General features: G+C 53.7%; 1 protein-coding gene and 1 long non-coding RNA gene across 8 annotated transcripts in view; one reads left to right on the forward strand and one right to left on the reverse strand.

Annotated features, from left to right (window-relative positions):
* TCF20 (transcription factor 20) overlaps nucleotides 1-11,622 on the reverse strand; it is a 102,562-nt gene extending 90,940 nt beyond the window's left edge. For 4 of the 7 annotated variants that reach the window (XM_042948004.1, XM_042948003.1, XM_042948000.1 and 1 more), the window contains exon 1: nucleotides 11,567-11,622. The gene's annotated coding sequence lies outside the window, so the exon portion shown is untranslated. Of the gene's footprint in view, nucleotides 1-10,920; nucleotides 11,082-11,222; nucleotides 11,298-11,334; nucleotides 11,489-11,566 lie in introns of those variants that run through there. The other 3 variants (XM_042948001.1, XM_042948002.1, XM_042948006.1) reach the window with 3 other exon arrangements.
* A 3,369-nt stretch (nucleotides 11,623-14,991) lies between these two features.
* Nucleotides 14,992-18,475, forward strand: LOC122225211. Its single transcript, XR_006205152.1, has 3 exons — nucleotides 14,992-15,277; nucleotides 15,808-15,932; nucleotides 17,702-18,475. It is a non-coding gene; the product is annotated as an uncharacterized LOC122225211 (long non-coding RNA).
* The last annotated feature ends 7,690 nt before the right edge of the window (nucleotides 18,476-26,165 follow it).

Raw genomic sequence — 26,165 nt, forward strand, 5'->3', positions numbered from 1 at the left:
ACTGAGCCACCCAGGCCCTCCTTCCCCATTCTTAAACCATTTGAGTTACTCTTAGGAATACTTTTCAAGTTTTCTACAAGGAATCCAAATTTAACATTACTTTAATACCTACTCTGCAAAAGAGATATGAAGAAATTAAGATTATCAAGGCATGGTGGCCACCTAAGAATACACAATTTTGTGGTGAAATAGACACGTTCTGCATCAACTGTAAGTAGACATACATTAACTGTAACATATGGATAAAGACAGAGGAGGATAAAGACAGGGTGTTCCAGAGCACAGCCTCAAAGGCAAAGCCAGCACATTCACTCTCAATGCACTGACAAGGCAAAATGCCAGATGCTGGGGTTATAAAATAAAACAAAACACAGCCTTGACTGCAAGGATCTTACCACCTGGTACAGTGGTGTTCAAGAACATTTTGCAGTTTTTCCAGCAAAAATCTTGCACCGACACCCCAAAGTTAAGAGAGCATGGACAAGTGTTGCTGAGACTGAAATGGGGAGAGGTGAGTCTCACTCTTCTGCCCCAGCCAGGCCACCTGGGCCCCAGCCACCTCTGCAAACCTGGGGCAGCCCAGCTCCAAGGGATTCTGAGTGCCCCCACCTAACCCTGCTGCTTCAACAGAGCACTTAGAACACTGCCACCTACCTAACCATGAATGCTGCGTGAGTACTGGTTAAATAAAATATGAGAGGTCTGGAATAATTTACAAGTTACTGGTCTAGTGAATGGGAATGGCAGAGGCATAAGGGGAAGGAGTGGGATCACCAGACACAAGGCAGGAAAAGCTGAGTCCGAGTCATTGGAATGTAAAACTAGACAGAGAATTGGAAAGGTCTGATCAGTTTCTCTCAAATCCCAGGAGGTAGAAAGCTCATCTTAACTACTTTCTACTTCCCCCTGTGATTCCCGTTTCCTCTGTTAGCTCTATCTGCCTGCCACAGCAGTTTCCTCAAATCTTTCCTGCGCTCTTTAAGCTTCCGACTCCCCACCTCACTCCTGTCCCTCAGCAGGATCTTCAGAGAACACACAGAAAAGTGCTCCTTACCTTCCAGCCTTCATGCCCATCAGTTTCCTGCCCACACACCTCTGCTCTCCTCCGGGAGGTACTATTCTTACCATCAAAACAATGCCCCAGGATCACAGTGGGCTCCGAGTTCTCCAGGAAGGTCCCCAGTCCAGCAAGCCCTCCTGCATCTTCAACACTGTCCAGTGATGCTCCTTCCCACCTCCATTTATGCTCGCTCAAGGTTCTCATACATGTTAAAGAATGTCTTCTCTGGACCTCAGATTCCCTCTGCAGCTATTTTTCACTTTCCTGTAATAGCCAAATTTTAGGAAGATTCGACCCCAAACTTACTCCGCCCCTTCACCTCACTTTCTCATGAACACACAACAAGCTGGCTTCACTTATCCTCTCCCCTCCCAACTGACACTTGGTGACCTCGGCTACCACCTCTGATCTGAAACACTTTCTGTTTTCGTGCCATGCTCTTTGGGTTTTCCTCCAAACCAGTCCGGTGGCATCCTCTCTGCTCTTGAAACAGTGCTCTACTCCCTTAAATGTTCACATTCCTCGGAGTTTTGTTCTCTGAGCATTTGTCACTATTAGCAGTGATGAGGGGGTGGGGGTGTGCTCCTAAAACTACAAAACCTCCTACATAAGGGCTGAGCCCTATGAAGTCCTCATTACTGGTGGGAGATGCTTACCATTCAGGCAGGGAAAAAGCAACCGCTTCTCTGCCTCTACATGCCCACACCCTTGACCACTTGAGAGCAATCTCATCTATTCCTGGGCTGGACCACAAGTGCTAACTTCTGAGTCTTAGTCTATAGACCAGTTCCTTCTCCTAAATGTCAGATCCATGCCTCAAACACTTGATGCTCTCCTCAAACTTAAGACCAAAACGAAATTCATCACTTTATACCCTGGCCCAATCTTCTTTTCTCCATCACTTTTCATTTCAACGAATGGTGCCACCATCACCTAGTTTCCAAGGCCAAAGTCTTCACTCTCCTTGGCCCCTTTTTCTGCCTCACAGGCCGACCTCCTAAACGATCTTCTCTCATTATCACCACCCTAAAACCTTCTCTTAGTCAATACTTCTGGCCCACGTGGGCCAAATACCACTACAGACACAAAGAATACAGCAGTGAACAAATCAAGCTTAATCCCAGTGGGAGGAGACAGGGAAACAAATAAGTAAACGGCCAAAATAATTTCAGACTTGATCAAAGCTATGAATAAAATCAAGCTGGGTGATGTGATGGGACACAACTTTAGACAGAGACAGTCAGAGAAAATCTCCCAGAAAAGGAAACCTTTAAACTGAACCTGAAAGACATACAAGTATCACACAGATCTGTGAGGTGGCGAGCTCCCAACAGACGGAGGAGCCAAGTGTAAAGGTCCTAAGGCAGAAATGAACTTCAGGTGTTCAGAATGGGGTGGGGGGTGGGGGTGGGGATCAACAAGGCTGGAATTTAGAGAGTAAGGAGGTGGCCACAGCAGATGGGCTCACAGGGAGACAGGGGTCAGACAGGCCCTAGCTGGCCACCATGAAAGCAATGGAAAGCTACTGGAGGATTGTAGGAAGACAACTGACATAACCCAATTTGAATTTTTAAAGGTCACTTTAGCTGATAAGTGGAAAAAATGGTTTGGGAGGAGGCCAAAAATAGGGGGTTAGAACAGCAGTCAGGAGGCTAAAATACAGTCCAGACAAGAGGAGATAGTGCTTGAGATAGGAGGAAACAAATTCAGGATATTTTTTGGACATAAGTGAACAGAACTTGCTGGGACATTAAATGTTGAGAGTGGGGGACGGGGGAAGGAATCTAGGACAATTCCTAGGTTGTTTGTAGGTATAATTTACACACAGTAAAATTACATACAGTATATGGATTCAATCAGATTTGATGACTGCCTATCAAGACTCAGAATATTTCCATCACTCTACAAAGTTCTCTCCTGTCCCCTCCCAGTCAATCCCCTTCCACTCAAGAAGCAACCACTGATCTGATTTCTAGTATCACAGACCACTTTTGCCTGTTTGAGAAGGTCTTATAAATGGAATCATCCATTATGTATTTTTTTGTGCCTGGTTTTTCACTCAGCATTAATACCTGTGAGACTCATCCTTACTACATGTCTCGGTGGTTTGTTCCTTTTTACCGCTGAGCGTCCACTGCATGAAAGCAACAGTTTATCCATTCTCCCACTGATGGACAGCTGGACACTGCAGTTTCTGGCTACCATGAATAAAGCTGCTTCACATTAACATTCTTGTATAAGGCTTATCTGTGAACATGTATTTGCATTTCTCTTGGATAAAGACCTAGAAATGGAACTGCTTGGTCACAGGGTAGACATACATTCAGCTTCTGAAGAAACTTCCAAAGAGTTTTCTAAAGTGGTGGCATCACTTTATATTCTCATCAGCGTTAGATGTGCCTTGTGGCCGCCTGACTCCTAGTGTTCTGCTTGAACAGGTGGAGTTCTGGGCCACAACCAAACTCTCGGTCTGTCAGCTCTTCAAACACATTTCTGTATCTCTTTGCTAGACCTTTATAGATGGACTCTAAGGACACTTTTCCTCCTTATTCCATCATCCCCTTTGCCGCCTGTCTCATGCTATTTATTCATTCAACAAATATCCTGAAGGGTGAGAAAAAGGCTGGCCTGGCCAGAGTGTTCGACGCAGAGCAAGTGGCATATAAAGAAGTCCCTCAGGTGGTCAAGAGCTGGGTGCCTTCGGGAGACTTGAAAGTGAATGTGGCTGGGGGACAGCAAGGAGGGGAGGTCAGGGAGGCGGGCAGGGCCCAGGGTACCGAGGGCCTTGTGAGAAAGGGGAAGGAGCTGGGACTGTCTTCCGAGCACTAGGAGAAACCGTGAAGCTTTCAAGTGGAGGAAAGAAGGCAACTGTTGGCCATTCCAGGCAAAGGAGAGGAGACACGAACAGGACCGGAAATGGAGAGGCCACGCTGAGAGGCAATCGGAGTGTGCCAGGTAGGAGATGATGGCGGCTCAGAGGGCAGTGGCAGGAGAGCAGACAGACTCCAGTCACGGTACAGAAACGGCACTGACTTGGCGATGGGGGACACGTAGAGGGTGGTGAGAGAAAGGGAGGTCGCTAACCCGGGAAGATGGGGGGCCGGTAAAGCCACTTACCGAGAAGGGGACAGATGAAGGACAAAGAGCTTTCAAGGAATACGTGTTCAGTTTTGGACTTGGGAAGCTCAAGTTACCGGTAACACAGACAAGCAGTGGTGTCAAGCCGGAGCTGGAGGGTCGAGGAGAGACCTGGCTGAACTTATCAATCGGCTCACGGATAACCATGAGCACCTGGGGATATCCGAGAGCACCCAGGGAGAAGGCACACCAAAATACGAGGCTCCAGAGAACACCGACGGTCAAGCAGAAGGAGGGAGCCGCAGAGTGGGAAGGAACAGATGAGAGAAAAGCGGGTGGATGAGGAAGTAAGTGGTCCTCTTCTGAGAAGCTGCTTCTGACCTTTCAAGTTAGGGTTACACATCTTGGTAGAGCCCCTTGTACTCCCTTCATCAGGGCACGTCTGACGCCCCTGCTTCCGTGCCTTCTCTGCCAGGCGGTGTCTGAGACAGGGGAGTGTACTCTAAACCGGACACACTCAGTAGGAACCAGCCCTGCTCTAGTCCAGCGTCTTGACACAGCACGACGTTGGTGTCATGGACCGCTACCATTCACTGAGTAGCATCTATAGATAGTACGCCCCACCGTACACTTTGTCTATTTTCATTCCTTTTCCCAATAGCTCCGAGAAAGTATATTTCCATTTTACAGATGAAGAAACTGTGGCTAGGGCAAAATGCCCAAAGTCACTGCTAGTAAGTGACGGAGCCAGAGAGAAGACACACATCCTCTGTCACGTGCTCTGCTGCCTCCATAAAGTGCCCATCGTGTGGACTCTTTACAGCAGGAGTGCCCTCTCACATTCCTGCCAAAGGTATACAAAAGCTGCCCCCAGGTCACTGGCCCACCAGAGCGCTAAGTCAGGGAGATGCCAGGGAAGAATCCCTGCTCGTCAGGCACACAGAATAATCTCCAGGCTCCCAGAGGGTGCTTCTGAATGTAGAAGCAAAATCTCCCATGACACTAGGGTCTCAAGGTGGAAAAAAAAACAACAAAAAACAGGACTCCTAGGGCTTTTTAACTCTTTAATTTTAGAACTTAATTTAGCCACATTTCAGAAATTTCCCACTACTTCTATTTTTTTTTAATTTTTTTAATGTTTTTTTTTTTTTTTTTTAATTTATTTTTGAAGGAGAGAGACAGAGCATGAGCAGGGGAGGGGCAGAGAGAGAGGGAGACGCAGAATCCGAAGCAGGCTCCAGGCTCCGAGCTGTCAGCACAGAGCCCGACGCGGGGCTCGAACCCACGAACCACGAGATCATGACCTGAGCCGAAGTCGGACGCTCAACCTACTGAGCCACCCAGGCGCCCCTCACTACTTCTAAAGGGCCTTACTCTAACTTCACAACTAATGCAGAACGTGGTGGCATCCTTTCCAGACCAAGACATGATCGGGATGAGATTACGTCTCGGTGGAGCCTGAGAAACCAATACTATGTATTTGTGTGAAAACTAACGATGGTACGATATTCTTTATTTTCCATACTCTGCTTTTGAGATAAATGTACTGTCTTTGCCCTGACTTAAATTCGGAACTACACAGGTTTTTTCCTAAGTGGGTACAATAATACCCAGAGGCTTCCTTTCTTTATCCACTCAGGAGCAACTGTTAACTATCAATCCTCTGGTGAGGGCATGGGCTACGGGGGAAAGAACACTAGCTTAGCTGGCAAAGAACAGGGTCGCAGCCTTGACTCTGTCCGTGTAAAGCATCAGCATCTCTCCAGAGCTATAAAGCCAAAGAGCTAGACTAGCTAATGTCTTAGGATTCTTTCAGGTCTCTATAGAATTCTACAATTAGAGAGCGTAGAAAGGGTGAGTGAAGGTACTAGGATGCGGCAGGCTAGCTGGGAAAGGCTGGCAGGACGAACCCTTCAGGCTACGATTAAGTTAACAGCCAGTCTGAACTGCACTCTTTCCTTCCCTGCCAGCGCTCCACCCCCCCCCCCCAACTGTGAGCTATCCTTGTCGCCCTCAACAGCCCCCCAACCCAAGTTCCACTCAGTCACTTGGGATCTGATGCAATACCTAGCAAAGTACCCTGTATACAGATGTCACTAATATCTGCTGGCTTCGTTGGAAGCTTTAACAAAATATGATGATTACAACACCCCCGATCCAATTTCCCAACAAAGAAACATAAACACAACTAAAGGATGTTTCTAATAATGCCTAGCACTCATCAATATAACACATCTCTACTTTTTTTTTTTTTTTTAATCAGAACAACTACCCTTTACAAAGGGTGATCATTTCTTTCTTTCCTACCCCTTACAGGATACCACTAATGATCCATCCTAAGTTCTTTTGAGCCAAGTCCCCATTCACAAAGCATGAAGATATAAACAGAGGAAAGATTTCCACCAACCCACTTCTATTCTTTGGATTAACGTCTCAAGATGCTCAGGGCTAAAGCAAATTATTTACTTTGTTTAATGCCATTTTCATCCATCCCACAGATCAAGTCCGACTGCCCTGCTGGCAAAAAAGGCTTCAGAAGAGGGGACATCTTCTACTCTCACTAGCACACCCTGAGTCACTATCATGTCTTTTTGTTCTCTTCGTAGCTATCACCTCCAGACATTCTTATTTAGTCAATGTTTACAGCCCAACTTCAGAGCAGTTTCCTTTTCTATTTTGCCCGCCACGGCATCTCCCATGCTTAGAAAAGTGTCTATAAATACCTGTTAATGAAAACTGGAACATACACAGAGGGCTTCAGTCCTCATTCAGGAATGTGATGTTCAAACATGGAAACCACCTTCCCATCAGGCTGGCATTCAAGTGTTCCAATGAACTTTCACTCTTTCCTACAGGACAGCTCTCATGTGCACATGACAATAAGGATATTTTCCCCTATAGCTAATGTTTTCTCTTTCTTAACTTCCCCACAATGAAGCATCAGATAACAAGCCACAGATAAACCAATAAGTCACTTTTTAGTTGATCTTCCTGCTGGGTTTCACACGTTACCTACAAAGCAAACACAGCTCTAACGCAGAAAGTACTGATTGTGTTTGTCACCATGAGAACCTTTTCACCCATACTGCAGGCATCACAGGTATTAAGAGGACTTTAAGCAGCCTAACTAATAATAAAAAAGCCATCCAGTCTAAGTACAATGTAACCAAATTATGCTCTATGAAAGCCTTGACTTCCTTATATTTCAAATGTGTAACTTTGGTGTACGGTTATACTCCAACATAAATAGGGTTTTTACTGTTTTTGCTTTATTTTGTTACTTTTACCTCCACAAAAAGAAAATGAACACACCAGAGTGAGAAACCCCAGACAGATCTAATGAGCACTAAGGTGCCTTGAATACAAGCACCCATGAGGAAGAGTGCTTAAGGCATATGGGGGACTGTCTTTTGTAACCGTATCTTTTGAGTCCCATCTGGTCAAACAGAGCGGTCACCACATAGTATGATTCCTGTGCGGTAGCACAGACCGGAAAAGAGACAGCCCCTTACCTGTGGTATCATTCTTTGAGCTGATACAAGAAGTTTCCAGCTCAAGATAGAATGGCAGAATTGGGAATGAAAGAGAGACTTTTTTTTTTTTTAATGTTTGAGAAAGAGAGTGCGAGAGGGGGAGGTACAGAAAAAGAGGGGGACAGAGGATCTGAAGCGGGCTCTGAGCTGACAGCAGCCAACCAGACACAGGGCTAGAACTCACGAACCATGAGATCATGACCTGAGCCGAAGTCAGACGCTCAACCGAGTCACCCAGGTGCCCAGAAAAAGAAATTTTTTACATTATATCTCAGGTACACTAATAAAATTGACTAGGTACAGGGAAAGTGAAAGTTTAGAAAACTCCCAGGGGGTCACTAAACCAGAGTCTGGTTTAGTGGCATGGTTGCAAAAATCATGCTTTCCACTACTCTGCCCAAGCCCAGATTTCCATTTTGTTATAACTTAAAAAAATAAATAATAAACAGGGGTACCTGGGTGTCTCAGTCAACTGAGCATCTGACTTCAGCTCAGGTCATGATCTTGTGGTTCGTGGGTTTGAGCCCCACGTTGGGCTCGCTGCTGTCCGCCTGTCAGCACTTGAGCCTGCTCTGGATCCTCTGTCCCCCTCTCTCTCTGCCCCTCCCCTGCTTGTGCTCTCTGGTGCTCTCTCTCAAAAAATAAATAAGACGTTAAACAAACAAACAAACAAACAAACAAAAGAATGGGCAAAGCATGAAGTATGGATTCCAAGGCCAATCCACCACCAGCTGATATGTGCCTTGAGCAGGCAAGGAGCTGTAACAGATCTAGTAAAGGCTTTGGAGCCAAGGGGAGGACAGTCACATCCGCTCTCTGACCCTCACTAGCCGTGACCTCTCAGGAAAAAAGAGAGCTCATTTACTTCTCAGGTCTGCTGGGTAGATTTTTACAAGACAAGTTGAAATACCTTGGACAGAACCTAGCACACTGGATTTAAAAAAACAACCAAAAAGCCCACTCAAATGTTAGCGTCCTTTCCTATCCATATGAAGAGCAAGCTACACTCACCAGAAGTCCAAGTTTAATTTCTTGGTCTAGACAGACATGATTTCAATTCCATTCCATTCCATTTCATGAAATTAAAAAAAAAAAAAAGTATACCATGAAAAGGTTATGGAACCTAAAACCCATGTCTCCTAACATCCTGCTCCCTTGGCAACCTTCTCTCTCTCTCTCACACACACACACACAAATTAACTCTACAGAGTAAGAATTTTATAATAATCTTTTCCTTGTTAAGTGTAAGTTATAATGCAGAAGTAAACACATGTGAGTACGAAAACTACTTATAACTTAAGTAGCCAGGATTTGTAAAATCCCACACCAAACACAAGGTCATATTTCAAATACCAACACAAAATAAATTATTTATTTTCAGAAACTCCAAATAATCTGTGTAGCCATGTAAAAGTGTCTGCCTATTGTGTGACAGGTGTGGTGTTAACACACGAGAAAAATTCTACCAGTCCATCTCCAGAGTCAACATTAGGAGCACACCTCCCAGTGCTGAGAAGACCCTTCGTGAATCTGTACAGACTGAATAAAAAAGTGACAGGGGACATATTACACCACTTCAGGCACATGTCCTTCCAGCATCACAGTACCAGAAATGTAAGACCAACAAGGCCAAGGCTGAGGATGGTCTAGAAGGGCTAAGTAGTCAAAAGCATGGCCTAAGGCTCTCACACACCATAAAATCAGTGAAACTAATTGGGGTTCTGCAGCATCTGAGAGGAAGCATCCGGCTACCATTGAGGAATAAATTGGGGATGCAAATAATTAGTGCACCCCCAGGTGACAGTTAATCCCACGAGCACGCCATCTCACAGGAGGTATTAGGGAATTCCTCTTTATCCCTACTCGGAGGGTACTGAGGTTGGAAATTTCAAAAATTAGCCAAATGCCAAACATCCCATCAAAGAATTTCGAGTAAGGTCCCTCCACAATCCCCTGCAGACACAGATCCTGGAATTCCTTCGAGCCAACCAACTTACACAGCCCCAAACACACCTGCATTCTCTACACCTCCAAGTAGTCAAACTTTCTCTGAAATCTTTCTCCTGATAACTTCTCTTTGCACAAAGACAAAAAAACATAAGGCATCTTCAGCACAGACTATAATACGACACACTTTGAGAAGCACAGAACAGAATCTGAGATTTGAAGAAAAATTATCATTGTAACCAAGTTTTATGCTCTGTTGCAGAAGGAAGAGGCTGGAAACTGAAAAGTGGGACAGGATCTTAAAGGCCAGGTAAGAAACATCCTGCATTTCTCAAGAAGGCTGCCTGTGACTTAAACAAAAGCACAAGATAGGAAACCAAAAACAAACCAAGAGGAAAAAAAAAAAAAAAACCAACAACAACCCAAAAACAACAACAATAAATAAAACCCTACCCAAAACCACTGTAGTGTTCGACCTGGAAGGGAGTCCTCATTTAACAGATAAGGAAATTGAAGACTTGAGACGATAGGTAACTCGGCCAGGGTTACAGTTTATTTGGGAGCAAAGCTGGAAGGAGATTCCTGGTCTCCCAGGTCCGACTTCTAAGCAGCTTCTTATTCCACCATGTAAGACGTTCCGCTGCCACCCTAAGTAAGATGTTTTATGAAAGTCTTCACTGAGGCTGTTAACATAAGGGTCCAATTATCATTCAAAGATCTGCCTGTTAGATAATAGCTCGAAAATTCCATCCATTTTACAGCAGTTACCAGAGTCATCTAATCTTGGAGGGGGAGAAAAAGCAAAGAGGAAAAGGGGGGCGGGGGGGGGGGGGAAGTCCTAACGCTGATCTGTCCCCTAAGGGCAAACTCAAGGGACGCTTACAGACAGGCAGACAGCGCTAGCATCCACAACCACAAAAACAGACAATAATCCCCACCCACAGGCCCAGGAAAACGACCGCTCCTCGGCACCCCTCCCCACCCCCAACACACTAAATTCCACTCCCATCCCGGCGCAGGGGGGACATTCCACCTCCTGCCGCTGCCAGAGCGAGCTGGGCCGGATGGACCACTCTCCTGCCACCACCACTCCCCCGCCCCAAAAGAGACGAGGAGCTGCAGCCTCAGGCCCCCAAACGGGCGCTCCCTCGCACCCGGGACTACCGGATCAAACACGGGCCCCGCTCACCGCGGCGGGGGAGGCGGACAAAACCCCACGCAGGAAGTGTGTCCCGCGCTCCGCTCCCCGCCAACCCCCCCCCCCCCCCCCGCGCCGGGACCTTGCGCCCCGCCAGCCGGTACCTGTCCTCCGCCCCCAACAGGCGAGAAGCTGCTGCGTCCACATGGCTTCAGGTGTTCACATGGCAATAAACGGGCCCCCGTCCCTCCCGCGGCAGGGCGCGCTCCGACTCCCGGTGCCGCTCCCGTCCCAAGCCCAGCCCTCGCCCGCCGGCCTCGCCCCCAGCCGCCACCGAGAGGCGAGCGCCGCGGGACGCCGGGGGCTGCCAGGGGTCTCGGGGTGGGCGGCGCTGACCCCGCGAACCCCTGGGCGCCGCCCGCTCACACCCGCCGCCTTTGCACCCGAGGCCGCGACGAGCAGGTACCTTCCCGCGACACCCTCAGGCTGGGACGGATGCCCAAGCCCTGCCGGACTCTCAGGCCAGACCGAGACCCCTCAGCGCCCAGATGCCAGGCCGGGCCCCTGCCCCTCCGCACCCGAAGGCCAGGCCAGGCCAGGCCGCTCCTCTCTGCGCTCCTCGGTCGGGCCAGGCAGGGACATTCCCCTCAGCACCCGGTGCCCTGGCCTCGGAGTCGAGGGGGCTCAGCACTCCCAGGTCGGCCGGGCCAGGACCTCTGCCCCCAGCCCCCGGGGCCGGACGCCCCGGCCTGGCCCCAGCCCCTCAGCCCTGCCCCCTGCCCCTCCCCCTCAGGCCCGGGCGGCGGTTACCTGCGGGAGCCCCCCGCCCGGTCCCTCGGCCTCGGCCGGGGGCGGGAGGGGAGGGAGCGGCGGCGGCGGCGGCGGCGGCGGGCGGCGCTGCGCGAGGTGGGGGTGGGGGAGCCTCCGCCGCCTCCAGCTCGGGCGCCCGGGCCGGCGGCGGGGCGGGCCGGGGCCGTGGCCCCTCGAGCCTCGCTCCGGCCCGCGCGCTCGCTCCCCGGTCAGGCACGCCTCAGGGCGGGCTCCCCCGGCGGAGGCCGCGGCCGCCTCGCAGGGGCCGAAAGCGGCTCGGCTCCGGGTTTTTTCTCTCCATTCTCCCAACACACAGGAAATAACAGAGCGTCAGGTGACGGCGCGCGGCCAATGGGGAGGCTCCGGGCCGCGGCGCGCGGGCGGGCGGGAGGGCGCGCGGCGGGGCGGTGCGCGCGGCGGGGGCGGGGCGGCAGGGGGCGGGGCCGGCGGGTGCGCGCGTGCCCACCCGCGTGCGGCGGCGCCGAGGCCTGCGCGCGTGGGGCCGGGGCCACGGAGACCCCAGCCTGGCGGCTGGGGTCACGCGGGGTTCCCCCGAGGCAGCAGCCCGGCGCCGCGCGTGTAGCTCGCCGCTCGCACAGTGCCATCTTGGCCGGCGGCTCCGGGCCGTCCGGGGAGTGGCCGCGAGCCAACTTTCTGGGGAGTTGGTGGCCCGGAATCTCTCCCTGGGATTTCTGGAGTTCCCTAGAGCCTCCAACGCCTGAATCGCGCCTTTGGCATCCGAGGGAGCCCGCGGGCAAGGGCCTGGTCTCCTCCGGGCAACCTGCTTAGTGGGGCCGGGCACGGGGGCAGCTCCTGACCGCCAAGCGCCCTCGGCCCGGCAGGCCTGGTTCACTTGCCTCCTCCGCCCCTTAGCGCCGCGTGCCCTTGGATGAATGACTTAGGCTCTCTAGATAACATAACTTCCTCAGTTTCCTCCGCAAAAAAAGCGAGGCGCTGGGAGGCCCACCAACCTCGCATGTAAAATACATACTCACCGAGTGCCAGTTCCCCTTCGCCTGTGGCGGCATTAAAACGCTGCAACGCCTGGCTGGCTGGACCCAGGGTCCAGAATTAATTTGGAGATAAGGTGGACGATTTGCGGTGCCAAGGCCTCAGGCCGTTCCCAGTCTTCCTTTACAAACCTCATGTATGTTTTATGGAGCAAAGCAACGGCTTGGCTTTTTTTTTTTTTTTTTTTTTTTAAAGAAAATCTCAGTTGTAGAACCACCACTGAGATGTTTGTTTGTTCCCTGTGACCCACCGCTATCAAAAGAGAGGCGGCCAGTGGGGGTGAGATGTGTTTAGAGTGTTTGTGATCGTACTTCTGACTCACCCAGAGACCTGGCCAAATTCTCTTCTCACTCTGGGCCTCAGTTTCCCATTGGTATAATCAGAAGGAGGAGAGTTTGAACTAGATGTCCCTAATGTTGGCTGAAATTGCTGATTCTAAATTAAGCCCCCATCTGCCCTAGATGTTAGGGGAGTTATGTGGCTTCCTTTCCTTAAGCAACCCAACTTGAAAGTAAATTGGAATTGGAAGAGCGCTTTGGGCAGCAGGTGGAGGCTGATAGGAACCAGGTGTGGCCTGGGACCCAGATTTCAGTATATCTGAGGTGCAAAGCTCCCCTGGGCCTGGACCTACCCTTTCACCTCTAGCCTCACCTAGCCAGAAATGTAAAACGTTTTGCCTTGCCTTGGGCCACCCAAGGAGGGTCCCCGGCTGCAGCAATACCTGCCCCCCAGTGAAGGGATCAGAGGCAGGGCCTCGGTTGGTTCTGGCACCCCTAGGAGGATGTGGTCGGGGAAGGCAGTGATTTCTCCTGGCTTCTGTCCAGTTTCACAAAGTGGGGGCTGGCTCCGATGTGGGTCAGGGCTATTCTTGGAGACTTGATTCCCCAACACCTCCTGCATGCCAAGCGGGGTGTCCGGCTCTTCTGGGACAGAGCTGAAGAGGCTGCTAGGCCCTGCCCTCTGGCTGTTCCATTGTTCTGCGAGTTTCATTTTCAAATTCTTTGGCACTAAGACTTACTTAGAAGACGAGTGCTGGCTTCTGCTTGGGTCAGGGCTGCAGAGGGAAAGGATGGGGGGGGGGGACTCCCAGCACAGACCCATGTTTTCTGGACAACGTGGAAGGACGCAGGGGAGCTTTCTAAACACTGGGTGTTGGGGCACCCTCAGTTTCTTGAGAGAACTCATGAAGGGAAGCCCTTTTCCTTAGTCTCCTGCCCCATCACTCCTTCCTTCCCTTCCCCTCTTCCTCAGCTCACTCAGGTGCCAGACCAGGGGACTAAAACATGAATGTATGGTGATGAACTGTGCAGAGAGCCTCATTCAGAAGGGAGGGAATGCAGACAGAGGACTCTGAGTCCAGGATCTTGTTTGCTCCTGCCTCGAGTCCCATCCTGGGACGGACTCTCTAGCCCCCTCCCCACCCCCTTGGACCCTGCCAGAACACTGCCCAGCCAACCTCCACCTGGAAACTTCCCCAGTCCTAGGGCCAGGCCAGCCAGGACCTCTTCACCCCTGGTGGCCTGTCACTTTTCCTTTTAGAACCATTTGGAAAAAGAACGTGCGGGCATTATGGCCCACAGACACATAAGGGTTATTGCTCTCCGGCTGCGTGGCCTTAGACAAGCCACTTCACCTCTCTGAGCTCTGGTTTCCTCAGCTGTAAAATGGGGATAGTATGACCTCACTTATAAGGTATCATGGGAACCTAAAGAGATCTGCGTAAAGAAGTCAGTACAGGGCACCTGGGTGGCTCAGTCGGTTAAGCATCCGACTCTTGGTTTTGGCTCAGGTCATGATCTCACGGTTTCTTGGGTTTGAGGCCCGCACCGGGCTCTGTGCTGACAGCGTGGAGCCTGCTTGGGATTCTGCCTCCCATTCTCTCTGCCCTTCCCCCACTTGCCCTGTCTCTGTCTCAAAATAAATAAACTTAAAAAGAGAGAGAGACAATTCAGTACAATACCAGGCACGTATTAACTACACTTCTATGATATGGCCACAATATGACACATGAGCAGACTGAGGCTCAGAAAGGGCAAGTGACTGCCCAAGACCCCACAGTGGCCGGAGCCCAATAACTGGGGATCCCCTCTTTGACCACGTTAGGGTACGTCTATTGTTCTCTCCTGTCTCATCTAGAGAATCATGTTTTTCCTACCACTTTAAGGAAAGGACAGTAGATCGGTTTTTTTTTTTTTTTTCTCTTCTCTCCTAATCTACTCAAAAAATACTTATTGAACTGAATCAGTGGTTTCAATTCCAGAAGCAAAATTAATCCTTTCCCTCCTCCTCCAGCGCGGAGATGGCTTTTGGAAACCCTGTGTCACTCCCTTTATTACAAACTCTCCTGCCCTCCTCCAGGCGCCTGGGCCACTCCGGGATTACAAATGGAGCCTTCTGCCTCTAGGTCACTGATTCCGCTACCGTCTGTCAGCACGGATTGATTGAGGAGACTGGCCTGCTCGGCAGATCAGTGACTTGTGCGAAGTGAGCCGGGTGTCAGTGCCTTCAGCGGCAGGCGGATGGCCTTCCCCTCCCTCTCTGGCTCTGAGGCACCCTCACCTTTATCCTTCACCGGTCCCCAGCTCTCCTTCCTCTCTGGAGGTCCCTCCTGCTAACTCTAGCACACCAAGTGGGAAGCCTGGAATGCCGGCTCACGGACCTCCAGGAGACAGCAGTTTGCAAGAGCCTCGGGTTAACAGAGTGAGAAACCCCCCACAGCGTCCTGGGGGGGGGGGGGGCGGTCCCAAGCCAGGCACAAAACAGCAGGAGTGGACAGATCCTTTGTGGACATGCCTTCATTGCACACAGAGCAGTTGGCTGTGTGCTAGGCTGTTAAGTCCTGATGGAGGGAGGGAGGGGCTCAGAGCAAGTCGTTCTGGGACAAGGGCAGGGCAGGCTCTAAGGCTAAGGGGATAGGAAAAGCTCCAAACGGGGCCAGGGCATGCGAACACACATCAGTGTGTGCGCGGCCACCTGCTGTTCCCAGGAGGGCCTTGCCCAGTGCAGGCACAAGGGAAGGAGCTAGGAGGATGCAGAGGTAGGCGAGGGTGGATTCCTACAGGGCCTTGGCATGAATTTGTTTCACAGGGTCTCACGGTGACCTCTGCTTAGGAGGTGCACCCCTCAATCCTCCCCTCCACCCCAGCCCTCCAGGATCAAAGCTGTGGCCCCCTCCTCAGCTCCCATTGGTCGCGTGGCGCCGTTTGTGACTGTACCCATCTCTCCCACAGGGCTGTGCGTATCTGCAGGGCAGGGACAGCCTATGCAGGGCAGGGCACCATATCCATAAAAATGGTAACGATAATCACAGCCCAGAGGGACCCAAGCTTACTGGGAACAGGCACTGTGAGTTCAGGTTGGTATTGTTATCACCACCGTTACAGAGAGGGCCAGAGAGATTCACTGGTCCCAAGTCACGTAGCTTGGAAGAGGCCGAGCTGGGATAGGAGCCCAGGTCTTTAGAGGCTGCACTCTTAACCACCAAGCTTCCCAGCATTTGAAAAACACCGGACGGGTGCAGACTCAGGTGTAGAGTCCCAAAGTCTACAGGCGGATAGGGAAAGAGATGTGAGAGGGTCTACCGGGTCGGCACCAGTCTTTCCCCATAGTGACACGCCAAAGCCCCGGAGCCGGGACAGTCTGCAGGCGATGGGCTCTCAGACCCCACACCCAGAAGATCGCGGCCCGCCCAAGGAGCAGCTGCTGTGCAGCAACTCCCTCCTCCCACAGGTGAGCAGAGAGAAAACACCGGAGGAGACACAGCTGTGCCACTGGAGGCCCCCTGCAGCCTGGCCACAGGGGAGATCACCCCTCCCACTTGGCACTTCTTTCCCTAGTGGCTCTGCTCTCCCTGGGCAGCCCCTGGCATGACGGCCTAGCACAGGTCACTGAACTAGGGGCCCAGCCTGGTCTCAACAACGTACGTCCTTCAGGAAATCATCCAGTGGCTCAGCATCTCCATCTCCCCCTCTGGAAATCGGAATGGGTGGGAGGAGGCGCTGAGTGGTCTGCCTGCCTCCGGGGAGTCGGGTCCCTTCACCTGGGCAACCCCATTCACTCCTCCAAACAGCCTTATGAGGCAGGGACTGTTATCTTCATTGTACAGAGCAGGAAATGGACACGCAGAGGTGTTAAGAGATTTGCCTGCGGTCACACAGCTAGCAAGCAACAGAGCTGGAATCTGAACGCAGCCTTCTGGCTCCCCTGAGTCACTTCCAGCACCACAAAGAGTTAAAGCAAGATGAAATGATCTGGCAACGGTAGTGACACAAGTGTTCTAAGCACTGCACCTGCATTAACTTGCTTAACCCTTACAACAGCCCTACGGTGTGGATACTGTCACCTTGTTGGGCAGATGAGGAAACTGAGGCACACAGCAGCTAGGAAGGGGCAGGGCTGCAATCAACGCAGGCAGGTTGGGCCGCAGAGCCCCTGCAATCGCTTTATCACATGGTAACAATAGGGAGGTTCCTTCCCATTGGGATTATTTCTGCTTGAAAAGCTCAAGACTTTTAGCCTCATCACTGCTGGGCTCCACAGGAAGGCAGTGCCACATGCTGAGGCATGCTGGGAAAGGACTTTGTTCCATCCTGTTTTGTTGACACGCTCTTCATTTTAAGCCTGAAGCCCAAGCTTGCTGCAAAGAATTCAAACTGCGGAGAAAAACGCAGCCATGGTTCGGCCATGACTTCCTGAGCCCCCAGTGTTCGCTGTGCTTGGGGCTCTATGTGTGTCCTCACGTTTAACCTTCACCATGCCCGAACAGCCCCCACCTCACAGCTGAAGAAACTGAAGCCCAGAGTTGCTAACAAGGTGCCCAAAGGCACACAGCCTCCAGGCGGAAGATCTGGGACTTGAGAGTCCTGGCTCTTCTGACCACGTGGGCTGTGCCCCCATGGGAGCAAGGAGGTGCTGTCTTGTTTGCTGGGCTTTGACAGAAATGCTTCTATTCATCTTCTGGCACAGGCCAGTCCCCTCCGTGTCACAATCCCTTGGCCACTGGGAAGGCACCAGGACACAGGTGTAGGGAGACATAGCTAGGTGCTGCCTTCTGGGTTGGGGAAACTGAGAAAATGTGGACATGGATGCACCCCTACCCTGCCCCGTCTCCATCTCTCCCTCCAGTGACTCGGGAATGACTGGCCTGCAACCAGGAGGATTGTCTTCTGGAAGCAGTGATGTCATGTGAGGTTCCCTGTCTCTGCCCTGCGCTCCCTGCTGGCTCTGGAGGACGAGGGACAAGGCACGTGTGTGGTTCCGGAGAAACGGAAAACAGCAGTCGATGGTTTCTCCCAACTCCCAACCGGTCCTTTTGACTGTAGCCTCTGTTCCCGGCCCCCCCCTCCCCCGTCCCCATCCCTGCAGCAGACTCATTACAGTGACCCAAAGCCAGCTTCGACCCTCCTGCCCCTGGCTCAAAAAGTTTTCAAAGGGTCCCAAGTGGCTTCAGAATCCTAGTCGATTCTCATTCACCTCGAACGCAGAGCCCTTGTTTGGCCCCAGCTCACTTCTCCAACCCTCCCTCTCACATGTCCCGTTCTGCCTCTTTGCTAAACCAAGTGAGTTGTGTTCCTGCCACCTGCCTCTCTGCTCCCCAAAGCAGGAAGCCCCTCCTTCTTGCCTAGAGACCGAAAGTACGACCTCTTTCAAGACTCACTCAAGGGCCACCACCTCCACGAAGCCTTACCTTAATACTCATCAGAAATTCCCCCCAGAAGCATTCACTGAGTCCAAGGGCCCTTGTTGTCATGGGGCTGAGTCCCACCATGGGGCCATTCGAGAGAACGAGTCAACACATAAACAATCCTTTGGTAAAGGTGAGGTGCCCGTTAGTAAGAATGCATGGCAGGTGCACAGAGGGTGTATTATGGGACCCTGGGCACTGGGGATCCAGGGTATTTGAGGTGAGACCCAAAAGATAAGAAGGAGCCATAGGCCGAGGCTGGAAGTGCGGTCCAGGCAGCAGGCACAGCACAGGCAAAGGTCTTGAGGCAGGAGGGAGCAAGTGGATGTTCAGGAAGGGGAAAAAGGCCAATGCAATTTAAGTGAAACGAGAAAGCTAGAGCTGCAGCTGGAAGGAGACTGTGCCGGCCACGAGAGGCACGGGGACTTCATCCCAAGGCAAAAGGGGGAGCCACTGAAGGATTCCGAACAGAGGAAACAGCCAACATCTCATTTATAAATGATCCTGCCAGAGGCCCCGTGGATGTGCATCTTCTGAAAAATGCATACTTCTTCTGCGTCCGGCCACCCCTGAACCTCGGGGCATCCGGTCAGGTGGGTATGGAGCCTTCAAATCCTTCCTCCCGGACTGAGCTCTCGAGGGTAGGGCAGACCTCTGGTTATCCCACACTCATCCCCAGCACATGCAACTGCTCCAAAAACATTTGTGGAACAAACCAACAACAGACAGAACAAAACACTTACCAGCATTTCCCCTGGAAGGGGCCAGGCTGCCTGAGGGGCCTTCCACGTTCTCTGGAAATCACAAAATTCAAGGGGTTTAGTGAGGCCACTACTCATGGAGCCCTTGAGAGCAGGGCCAGCATCCCACTGATGTCGGTCGGCATCCAGCATGCATGGCATGGCTCAGGCATCTGCCCGTGACCGTCTCACGAAATGACCAGAAACAGAACCGAAACATCTCGACGGCTGTAAGGTGCTTTTGAGCTTGCAAACTACATCTCACAGGAGCAGTCTCACAGGGGGTCAACCCTCTCCGGGAGGGTGTATGGTTACTGCCCCCTTTTACAGATGAGGAAACTGAGGCCCAGGAAAGGAAGGGACCCTGGCAAACTGTGCCAAGGCCGAGTCTAGAACCTGACAACAATCAGGCTGCTTATGGCCCCGTGGGGGTAAGAAAGCTCTCCAGAAATTTCTTTTAAACGTGTTTCCAAATGACATATTTCATCAGGATGTCTGTCACGCCAGCAGTGGGAGCCAACACACCAGTTCTCGCAGGCCGCTCCGACTACACGTCAGATCCACACACACAGCCCCAGGCCCTGAGGCTGGCAGCTTAGCCCAGAGCACAGGAGGGGCCTGTGTGATGAATCCTTGGCTCCCCGGGCTTGGTGCTGGCACAGAGCAGGTGCTCAGCAAACTGAGCGTCTGAGGGGGCATCTGCACTGGTTTGAGGGGATAACAATAGAGAACATTCCTACAGCTCTCCTGTGGGCACCGAGCTGAGTTACCGCATTAACTCAGGTCACCCTCACGGAGTATGACAATCATCCCCATTTACAGGTAAGGAAACTCGAGGCTCAAAGCAATAAATGATTAGCCTGCGATCACACAGCCAGGGAGCGACAGAGCCAGGATCTGAACCCGCGCAGAGCCCTTAACCCCATGCCCTGAGTGGAGGTGGGCAGGGCAGGAGGATGGGCATTCCTCAAGGGCTGGGACCATGTGGGGCGCCCCTCCCCCGCACCTGGGATGACCATTAGTCCCATCCCCATAGATCCTGTGTGGGCAAGAAATGACAAGCTGACAGGTAACCGCCTTGTCACCGCCTTGTCTTTGTCTCTCCAATCTCTCTCCCCTAGTGGTCTCTGGGCTCCCTTTACCTGTCCTGCCTCGTCCGGGCTCCCTGCATTATAATCCGCCTCGGTTCCTTTTCGGTAGTAGGCGTGATGTAAAAAGAAAGGGGAAGCGGAAGACAATGCAGCCTTGGGCAAGCTCCCTAAGCTCTCGGAGCCTCAGCTTCTCCACCTGCAGAACGGGGTCATGACATCGCCCGCCACGGAGGGCTGTCCACACGGTGCTCAATCAATGACCTTGCACCTGAGGGCTGTTTCCACCTCTCTGGCCTCAGGTGCCCCGTGAGGTGAAACTGCGGGCCCAGGGAGCGAGCAGGCTCGGGTAGTAAGGTGCCCTCCAGCACCCAGCACCCAGCAAAGAGCACAGTGGAACAAGGGGTGAGCCGATGGTCCGACTCCAGAGCTCCCACCGAGGAGACGGTGTCAATGAACCCCTTGGGTGTCCCCTGGCAGCTCAGCCGCACACAGCCAGGTGTGGGCCAGATGTGGTTTCCCAGCCCCGTATGTCACACTTCGGGGGCATCCCCCCAACGCAGCACCTGTCGCATGGTGTCGGGGCCTGCCCCGCCGGATGTTCTCAGCCCCCTACCCCAGGCCGGGTGAGCTGTGTGGGTGGGGGCAGGAGGAGCAATGGGAAAGGCTAGGCACCGTGGCTGACTGCAGAATAGAAGGGAAGATGGCGCCCTTTCTGGAAAATTCAATGGGCAGCCGATGCTGCCCAAGTCCCAATCCGCATGGAGGCCATCCAAAAAAAGCCCGAGACAAGAGAATCAAAGCCCCTGATAGCAGGTGGGGACCTGAGAGGTGAGTAAGCCCAAGCCCGCATCATACAGATGGGGAAACTGAGGCCTGAGGTGGGGCCATGGCTTGCTCGAGGCCCCACAGTGTGTTGGAGGCTCTGCCATGAGGGGGCCCAGCCCCGGGTGGCTCATTGGCCGTGGCGAGTGGGCCCTTTGCTGGTCTTCACGCCCCAGCCATCCGATCCCCTCTGGTCTTGCCCACACTGCCAAGCATGCCAGTTTAGCCTCACCCAGAAAACACCAACCCTCATGCTCCCCCCCGTAGGCTTTTGGCTTCTTGGGTGCCCCACCCCCCTCCCCACACTCCCCTCGCATGTTGGGCAGAGTTGGGGAGACTTATTCAATAAGCCACTGCATAGTTACGCAATTAAAACATCCCACCTAACTCCCAGTAAGTGCACATAAATGTTAACTATTATTACCAGGCACGATTACCAGCCATTTTACAGCTAGGGAAACGGAGGCTCGGAGGGACTGAGTGGCCCATAGATACGAGGTGCTAGAGCCTTCACTCTCCTGGGTTGACTTTTCTTTTAGCTAATGGTTACTGAGTGCCCCTGGGAGCCAGGCTCTGGGCTGCCTGCTTTGTGAGATTTATCTTACACAATCCTCACCCTAGCCCTGTGATTTAAGAACTGTGATCACCCTGGGGCGCCTGGGTGGCTCGGTCGGTTAAGCGTCCGACTTTGGGTCAGGTCATGATCTCACCGGTTGTGAGTTTGAGCCCCGCATCTGGCTCTGTGATGACAGTTCAGAGCCTGGAGCCTGCTTCGGATTCTGTGTCTCCTTCTCTCTCTGTTCCTCCCCCACTCATGCTCTGTCTCTCTGTCTCTCAAAAACACATAAACGTTAAGAAGAAAAAAAAATTTTAAAAGAACTGGGATCACTCTAAGAAACTGAGGCTCAGAGAGGGCAGTCGACTTGGCTGAGGCCACACAGCTGGTAAATGGCAGAGCCACAGTGATCTCAGACAGCCTGCCTCTGGTTGTACCGCCATCTCCCTTGGGGCAGATTGAAGGGAGTAGCCACCCTGGCCTCTTGCAGGGGCTTCCAGTCACCTCAGGGTCCCAGGCCGGACAGCCTGCTCCAGGAACTCTCACCCAAGTCAGAGACCAGGCGTCCATTCTACTTCCTCGGCAATGTTGGCCCTAACTCACAGCGGGGCCTGGGCCAGTCCTGGACCCCCGGAGTCCTGAAACTTCAAATTAGGAGAAGACCCAGGCCAGTCCTTAAATTCAAATATGGGACTGTCTGCGAATCCCAACACCACAAGACCAGCCTGAGAAGCCTGACTTGAGAGCAGCTAAAACAAGCCTGCTTTCCAGGATCCCAGAGAACTGTCCGACGTCCTAAGCCATGAATGCCTCCAGGAAGTCAAGTTTGCAGTGATCCAGATGTCTGCGTCAAACCTGCCCACTCTGTCATCAACTCCGCTTCCTCCCTTCCTCTAGAACTGGTTCCCACTGCCAAGGGGAATGGGCCTTGTCTCCCCCTAACCTTCCCTGAGCTTCGGCCACACCAGGTGACCCCCCCTTTTACCCCTGGAAGCTCCGTGCCTGCTCTTCCTCTGGTGACACCCCCTCCCCTGCCTCAGCTTGGCAAAGTCCTACTCATTCTTCAAGGCCTTCAAATACCACCTCCTCCTTGAAGCCCCTTTCAACTGTCCTGTGAGAATTCACCGGGGTACCCCACGGAGAACACTTCTCACTGCGCCTCTGGGTTGCTGGGACAGCCAGCTCCCTCATAACCACAGCTGCCACTAGTTGAACACCTGCTGTGGGCAGGTGCTGCGCCTGCAGTCTCTTAGTCCCCAGACAAGTGTGCAGCTAGAGGTTACGGCCCCCAGGGCACCGCCTTTTAAAACTGCAGCTCTGAGGGACTAAGTGACTTGCCCAAGGTCACACAGACAGGAAGCGGCCAGGGAAGACTGCCACTCAGAACCGTCTGACTCCAGGGACGCCTGGGTGGCTCAGGCACTTAAACACCTAACTCGATCTCAACTCAAGTCTTGATCTCAGAGTCGTGAGTTCAAGCCCCGCGCTGGGCTCCGTGCTGGGCGCGGAACACTCAGAACTGTCTGACTCCAGAGCTCCCGGGATTCCTGAGACTGGGGGCATCCAGAGCACCCCCCACCCCGCCCGCCCCAGAGAGGGCCTGCTATGCTTCTCCCATCTCTACATGCCAGAAGGGTGCCGGCTTCGAGGGCAGTCTCCGTGAACCTGGGATGGGTGAAGGGAGCTGACCGGCTGGGTGGCCCTCGCTCTGGCTCCCCACCTGGTGCTCTCCGCACCCCCTGGCCAGGGGAGGGTCTCAAGCCCAGACCTGGAACGGCCCCAGCATCTTGGCCTTGGGGAGAGCCTATCCACTCTTCCTGCCTTTTCCATCTGGCAAAGGAAGCTCCGTGCGAAGGCCAAGCGGGCAGCTGCTCCATGGTCTCTGCAGCGCTTCCTGGCTCCCCTGTGGAGGTTGGCTTGTGCGCCCAGGACCTGAAGGAAATGCCAGGGTAGATAAACGAGCCCACCACCAGTTTTAGAAGGGACATTATTTAGCCACATGAGACTCTGCAGCTCAGGGCGGACAGAGCTCACCGGCATGGCTGCGATTTGCCCTCACGTGTCAGGCTCCACGGGGAAAAATTCTCTTTGGACGGGTTTGCCCGAAGGAAGTGAGCCCATCACCACTCCCAGGGTGTGAGGCAGGGTGCCTGTTCCTGGTGGCCTACTTTCCTGGGGGATTTGTGGGTCTGGATCTGCTCCCCTGGCCTCCAGGCAAAACTCTGTCTGTGCTCAGCTCTGGGCAGGTGCTAGGAACACTGGGAGCATGCCCTGAAAGTCCCCGTACCCAAGGGCCTCACAGTGACCACGAGCGGGGGCCGGGGGGGGGGTGGGCACGGCACAGGCCCCCAGCCCATCCAAGTGGAGGGCACGGGGAGGTAAAGGGAGTCCGGAAGGACTTAACCAGGCAGAAGAGGAGGAACCAGCTCCCAGGGAAGGAGGACTAGTACGAGGGGCACAGCCCGAGGCCTAGTGTGTGACAGGCTGCACCCAGCTGGCCACACAGCCTTTCCCTGACCCTCTGTCTGAGAAGGGATCCTGCCTCCACTTCTCAGCTCCGAACCCTCCGTTCCTGCTGGGACCTGAGCGGTGGCCTGACCCTGTAGATCCCACCCCGTGTGCTCTCTGCAGATCTGCTCCAAAGACTGACCACCTGTATGCATGCTACTGTGCCTGCCTGAGCCCTGTTGCAGCCCAGGGCTTTAAAGCTTCCGGGCCAGGTCAAGTTCAAGCTCCCTGCCCTCATGGGCCCGTCAGAAGAGTCACGGTCCTGGGACACTTTGCCAATACCAGCCTGGCCACAGAACCCTTTGCCAGCCCGGCCTTGTATCTCTGAAGCCCCGTCTCAGCCTCGGTGCCAGGCCCCCGGTCTCCAGGCAGCCTCAGGAAGCAGCTGTGGGCAGAATTAGCCTTCTGAGACCTCGGGCTGCCCAGGCGAAGAGAATGATGGGACTGCGACCCTCGCCGGGGACAGAGACCTCGCAGGGAGATGGCCAAGATGGGGCAATGGCTGGGGGTCGGAAGAGCAGCCTGGGCATCCCGCAGAGTGAGGAGGGGGCTGCCATGCCAGGGAGGAGGGAGGACCAGCCCCTCCCTGCCATGCTGGCCTGTCTGTCTCCAGCATTTCACTGTAAAAATAAATGGAAGAAGCACACGCCAGACAGAAAAAAGGGAAGGGAAAAAAAAAAAAACAACACCCCCAACCGCCCCACATGGGCTCCCTCGGCGGGTCTGGGCCAAGGCCTTGGCCTGGGTTACTTGCTGCTGCTTTTCCCGGGAAGCTGCTGGTGCCGAATTTGCATTTACCACAAACAGAGACAACACAATGTCATAATCCTTCTCCTGTCATTCTCCCCTCTCTTCCTCCTCCCACCTCAGACACACACACGCTAACACAAAATGACGGCTCCCTCGACAGCCTGAATGAGCAAAGCCCTCGATCTGCCTCTTAATTGTTGGCGTTTCTCTCTGGCCCGCGCGCTGCGCTCGGTGCCCATCGCCCAACTTGCAGCAGACCACCCACTGCCCCCTCCTTTGTCCCGAATCACCGCTGACAAATGGCCTGCTGGAGGTGGAAGAATATGCCTGGAAATAATGGGGGGGGGGGGGAGAAGCCAGCCCCTGCGCCCCGCCGCCTCTGCACCCTCCCTGCTGGGGTCCTGGCCGCGGAAGCTGGCTGGACTCGAGGGGACAAGGGGCAGTGATGGTGACTCGGCCCCTGGGACTCTGACCCAGGGCCCTGCCCTTCACGCCCCTGCTGCTGCCCGGCCGCCCGCGCTCTCCCAGGGCAGCCCCCTCCCGCCCCTCCTCTCCCGGCCACCCTCCTGGGCACTGCTCCGAACATCCCCCGCGCTCCCCTCCCTCCATCGCTCTTTATGGCAGTTTCAAAGCTGCAGCCGCCACTCGAGCAGCTGCGGCCTTTGATGGGGACAAGGCAGGGAAGGCGGCCCGGGAGGCCCCTGCCCGCCCTGCCCTGGCCCGGCCCGGCCCTGCCCGCCCCCGCCCGCCCCCCGGGAGCCTCGGGCCGGGCCGCGCGGCGCGGCAGAGCGCCCAGCGGGCACGCCTCGCGCACCAGAGCAAACTTTCACGACCGGAGGGAGAGCACCGCGCACGCCCGCTACCTTTGCAGCAGCATCCTTCCTGGCACTTGCCCCAGACCCTCCGACAGACCGGCGGGGAGGAAAGCAACTCCCAAGCCCCAAGCCGAGGCTGGGGAGGAGGGGAGAGGGAAAAAGGAGAAGGAAAAGGAAAAGGGGGGCAGTTTCTCGTCTTTCAGCCTCCTCGCGGCTCCTCCTGCCCGAGCCGGCAAGTGAAGTCACAGGGCTGGGGCGGTGACATCAGCTGAGCCTCTGACATCACGGCCCCTGCCGGATCTCACCTCTGCAGGGTGGAGATGGAAGAGCAGCAGGGAGGAGGGGATGGATGGAGGAGGGAGGGGAGCACCGATCCTTCCTTCACCCTCAACTGCGGAGAGCGTGTGCCAGCGTGGGGGGGGGGGGAGGGGAGGGGAGGGGAGGGGGGCGGCTCATCTCTGAAGAATATGTTTTATCTCTATAGATAGGGGCGATTATGTGTCTATTTATAATTGGCCCCAGAGTGAATGGCTTAAAAGGGGCGACCGCCCACCAAAGGCAAGAATTGCAGCTCTCCGCTCTTCTTGGAGCCACGGGGTAAAGGCCAGCGTGACCGCTCACAG

Source organism: Panthera leo, chromosome B4, assembly GCF_018350215.1.
Source record: "Panthera leo isolate Ple1 chromosome B4, P.leo_Ple1_pat1.1, whole genome shotgun sequence".
In the NCBI taxonomy this organism is placed as follows: domain Eukaryota; kingdom Metazoa; phylum Chordata; class Mammalia; order Carnivora; family Felidae; genus Panthera; species Panthera leo.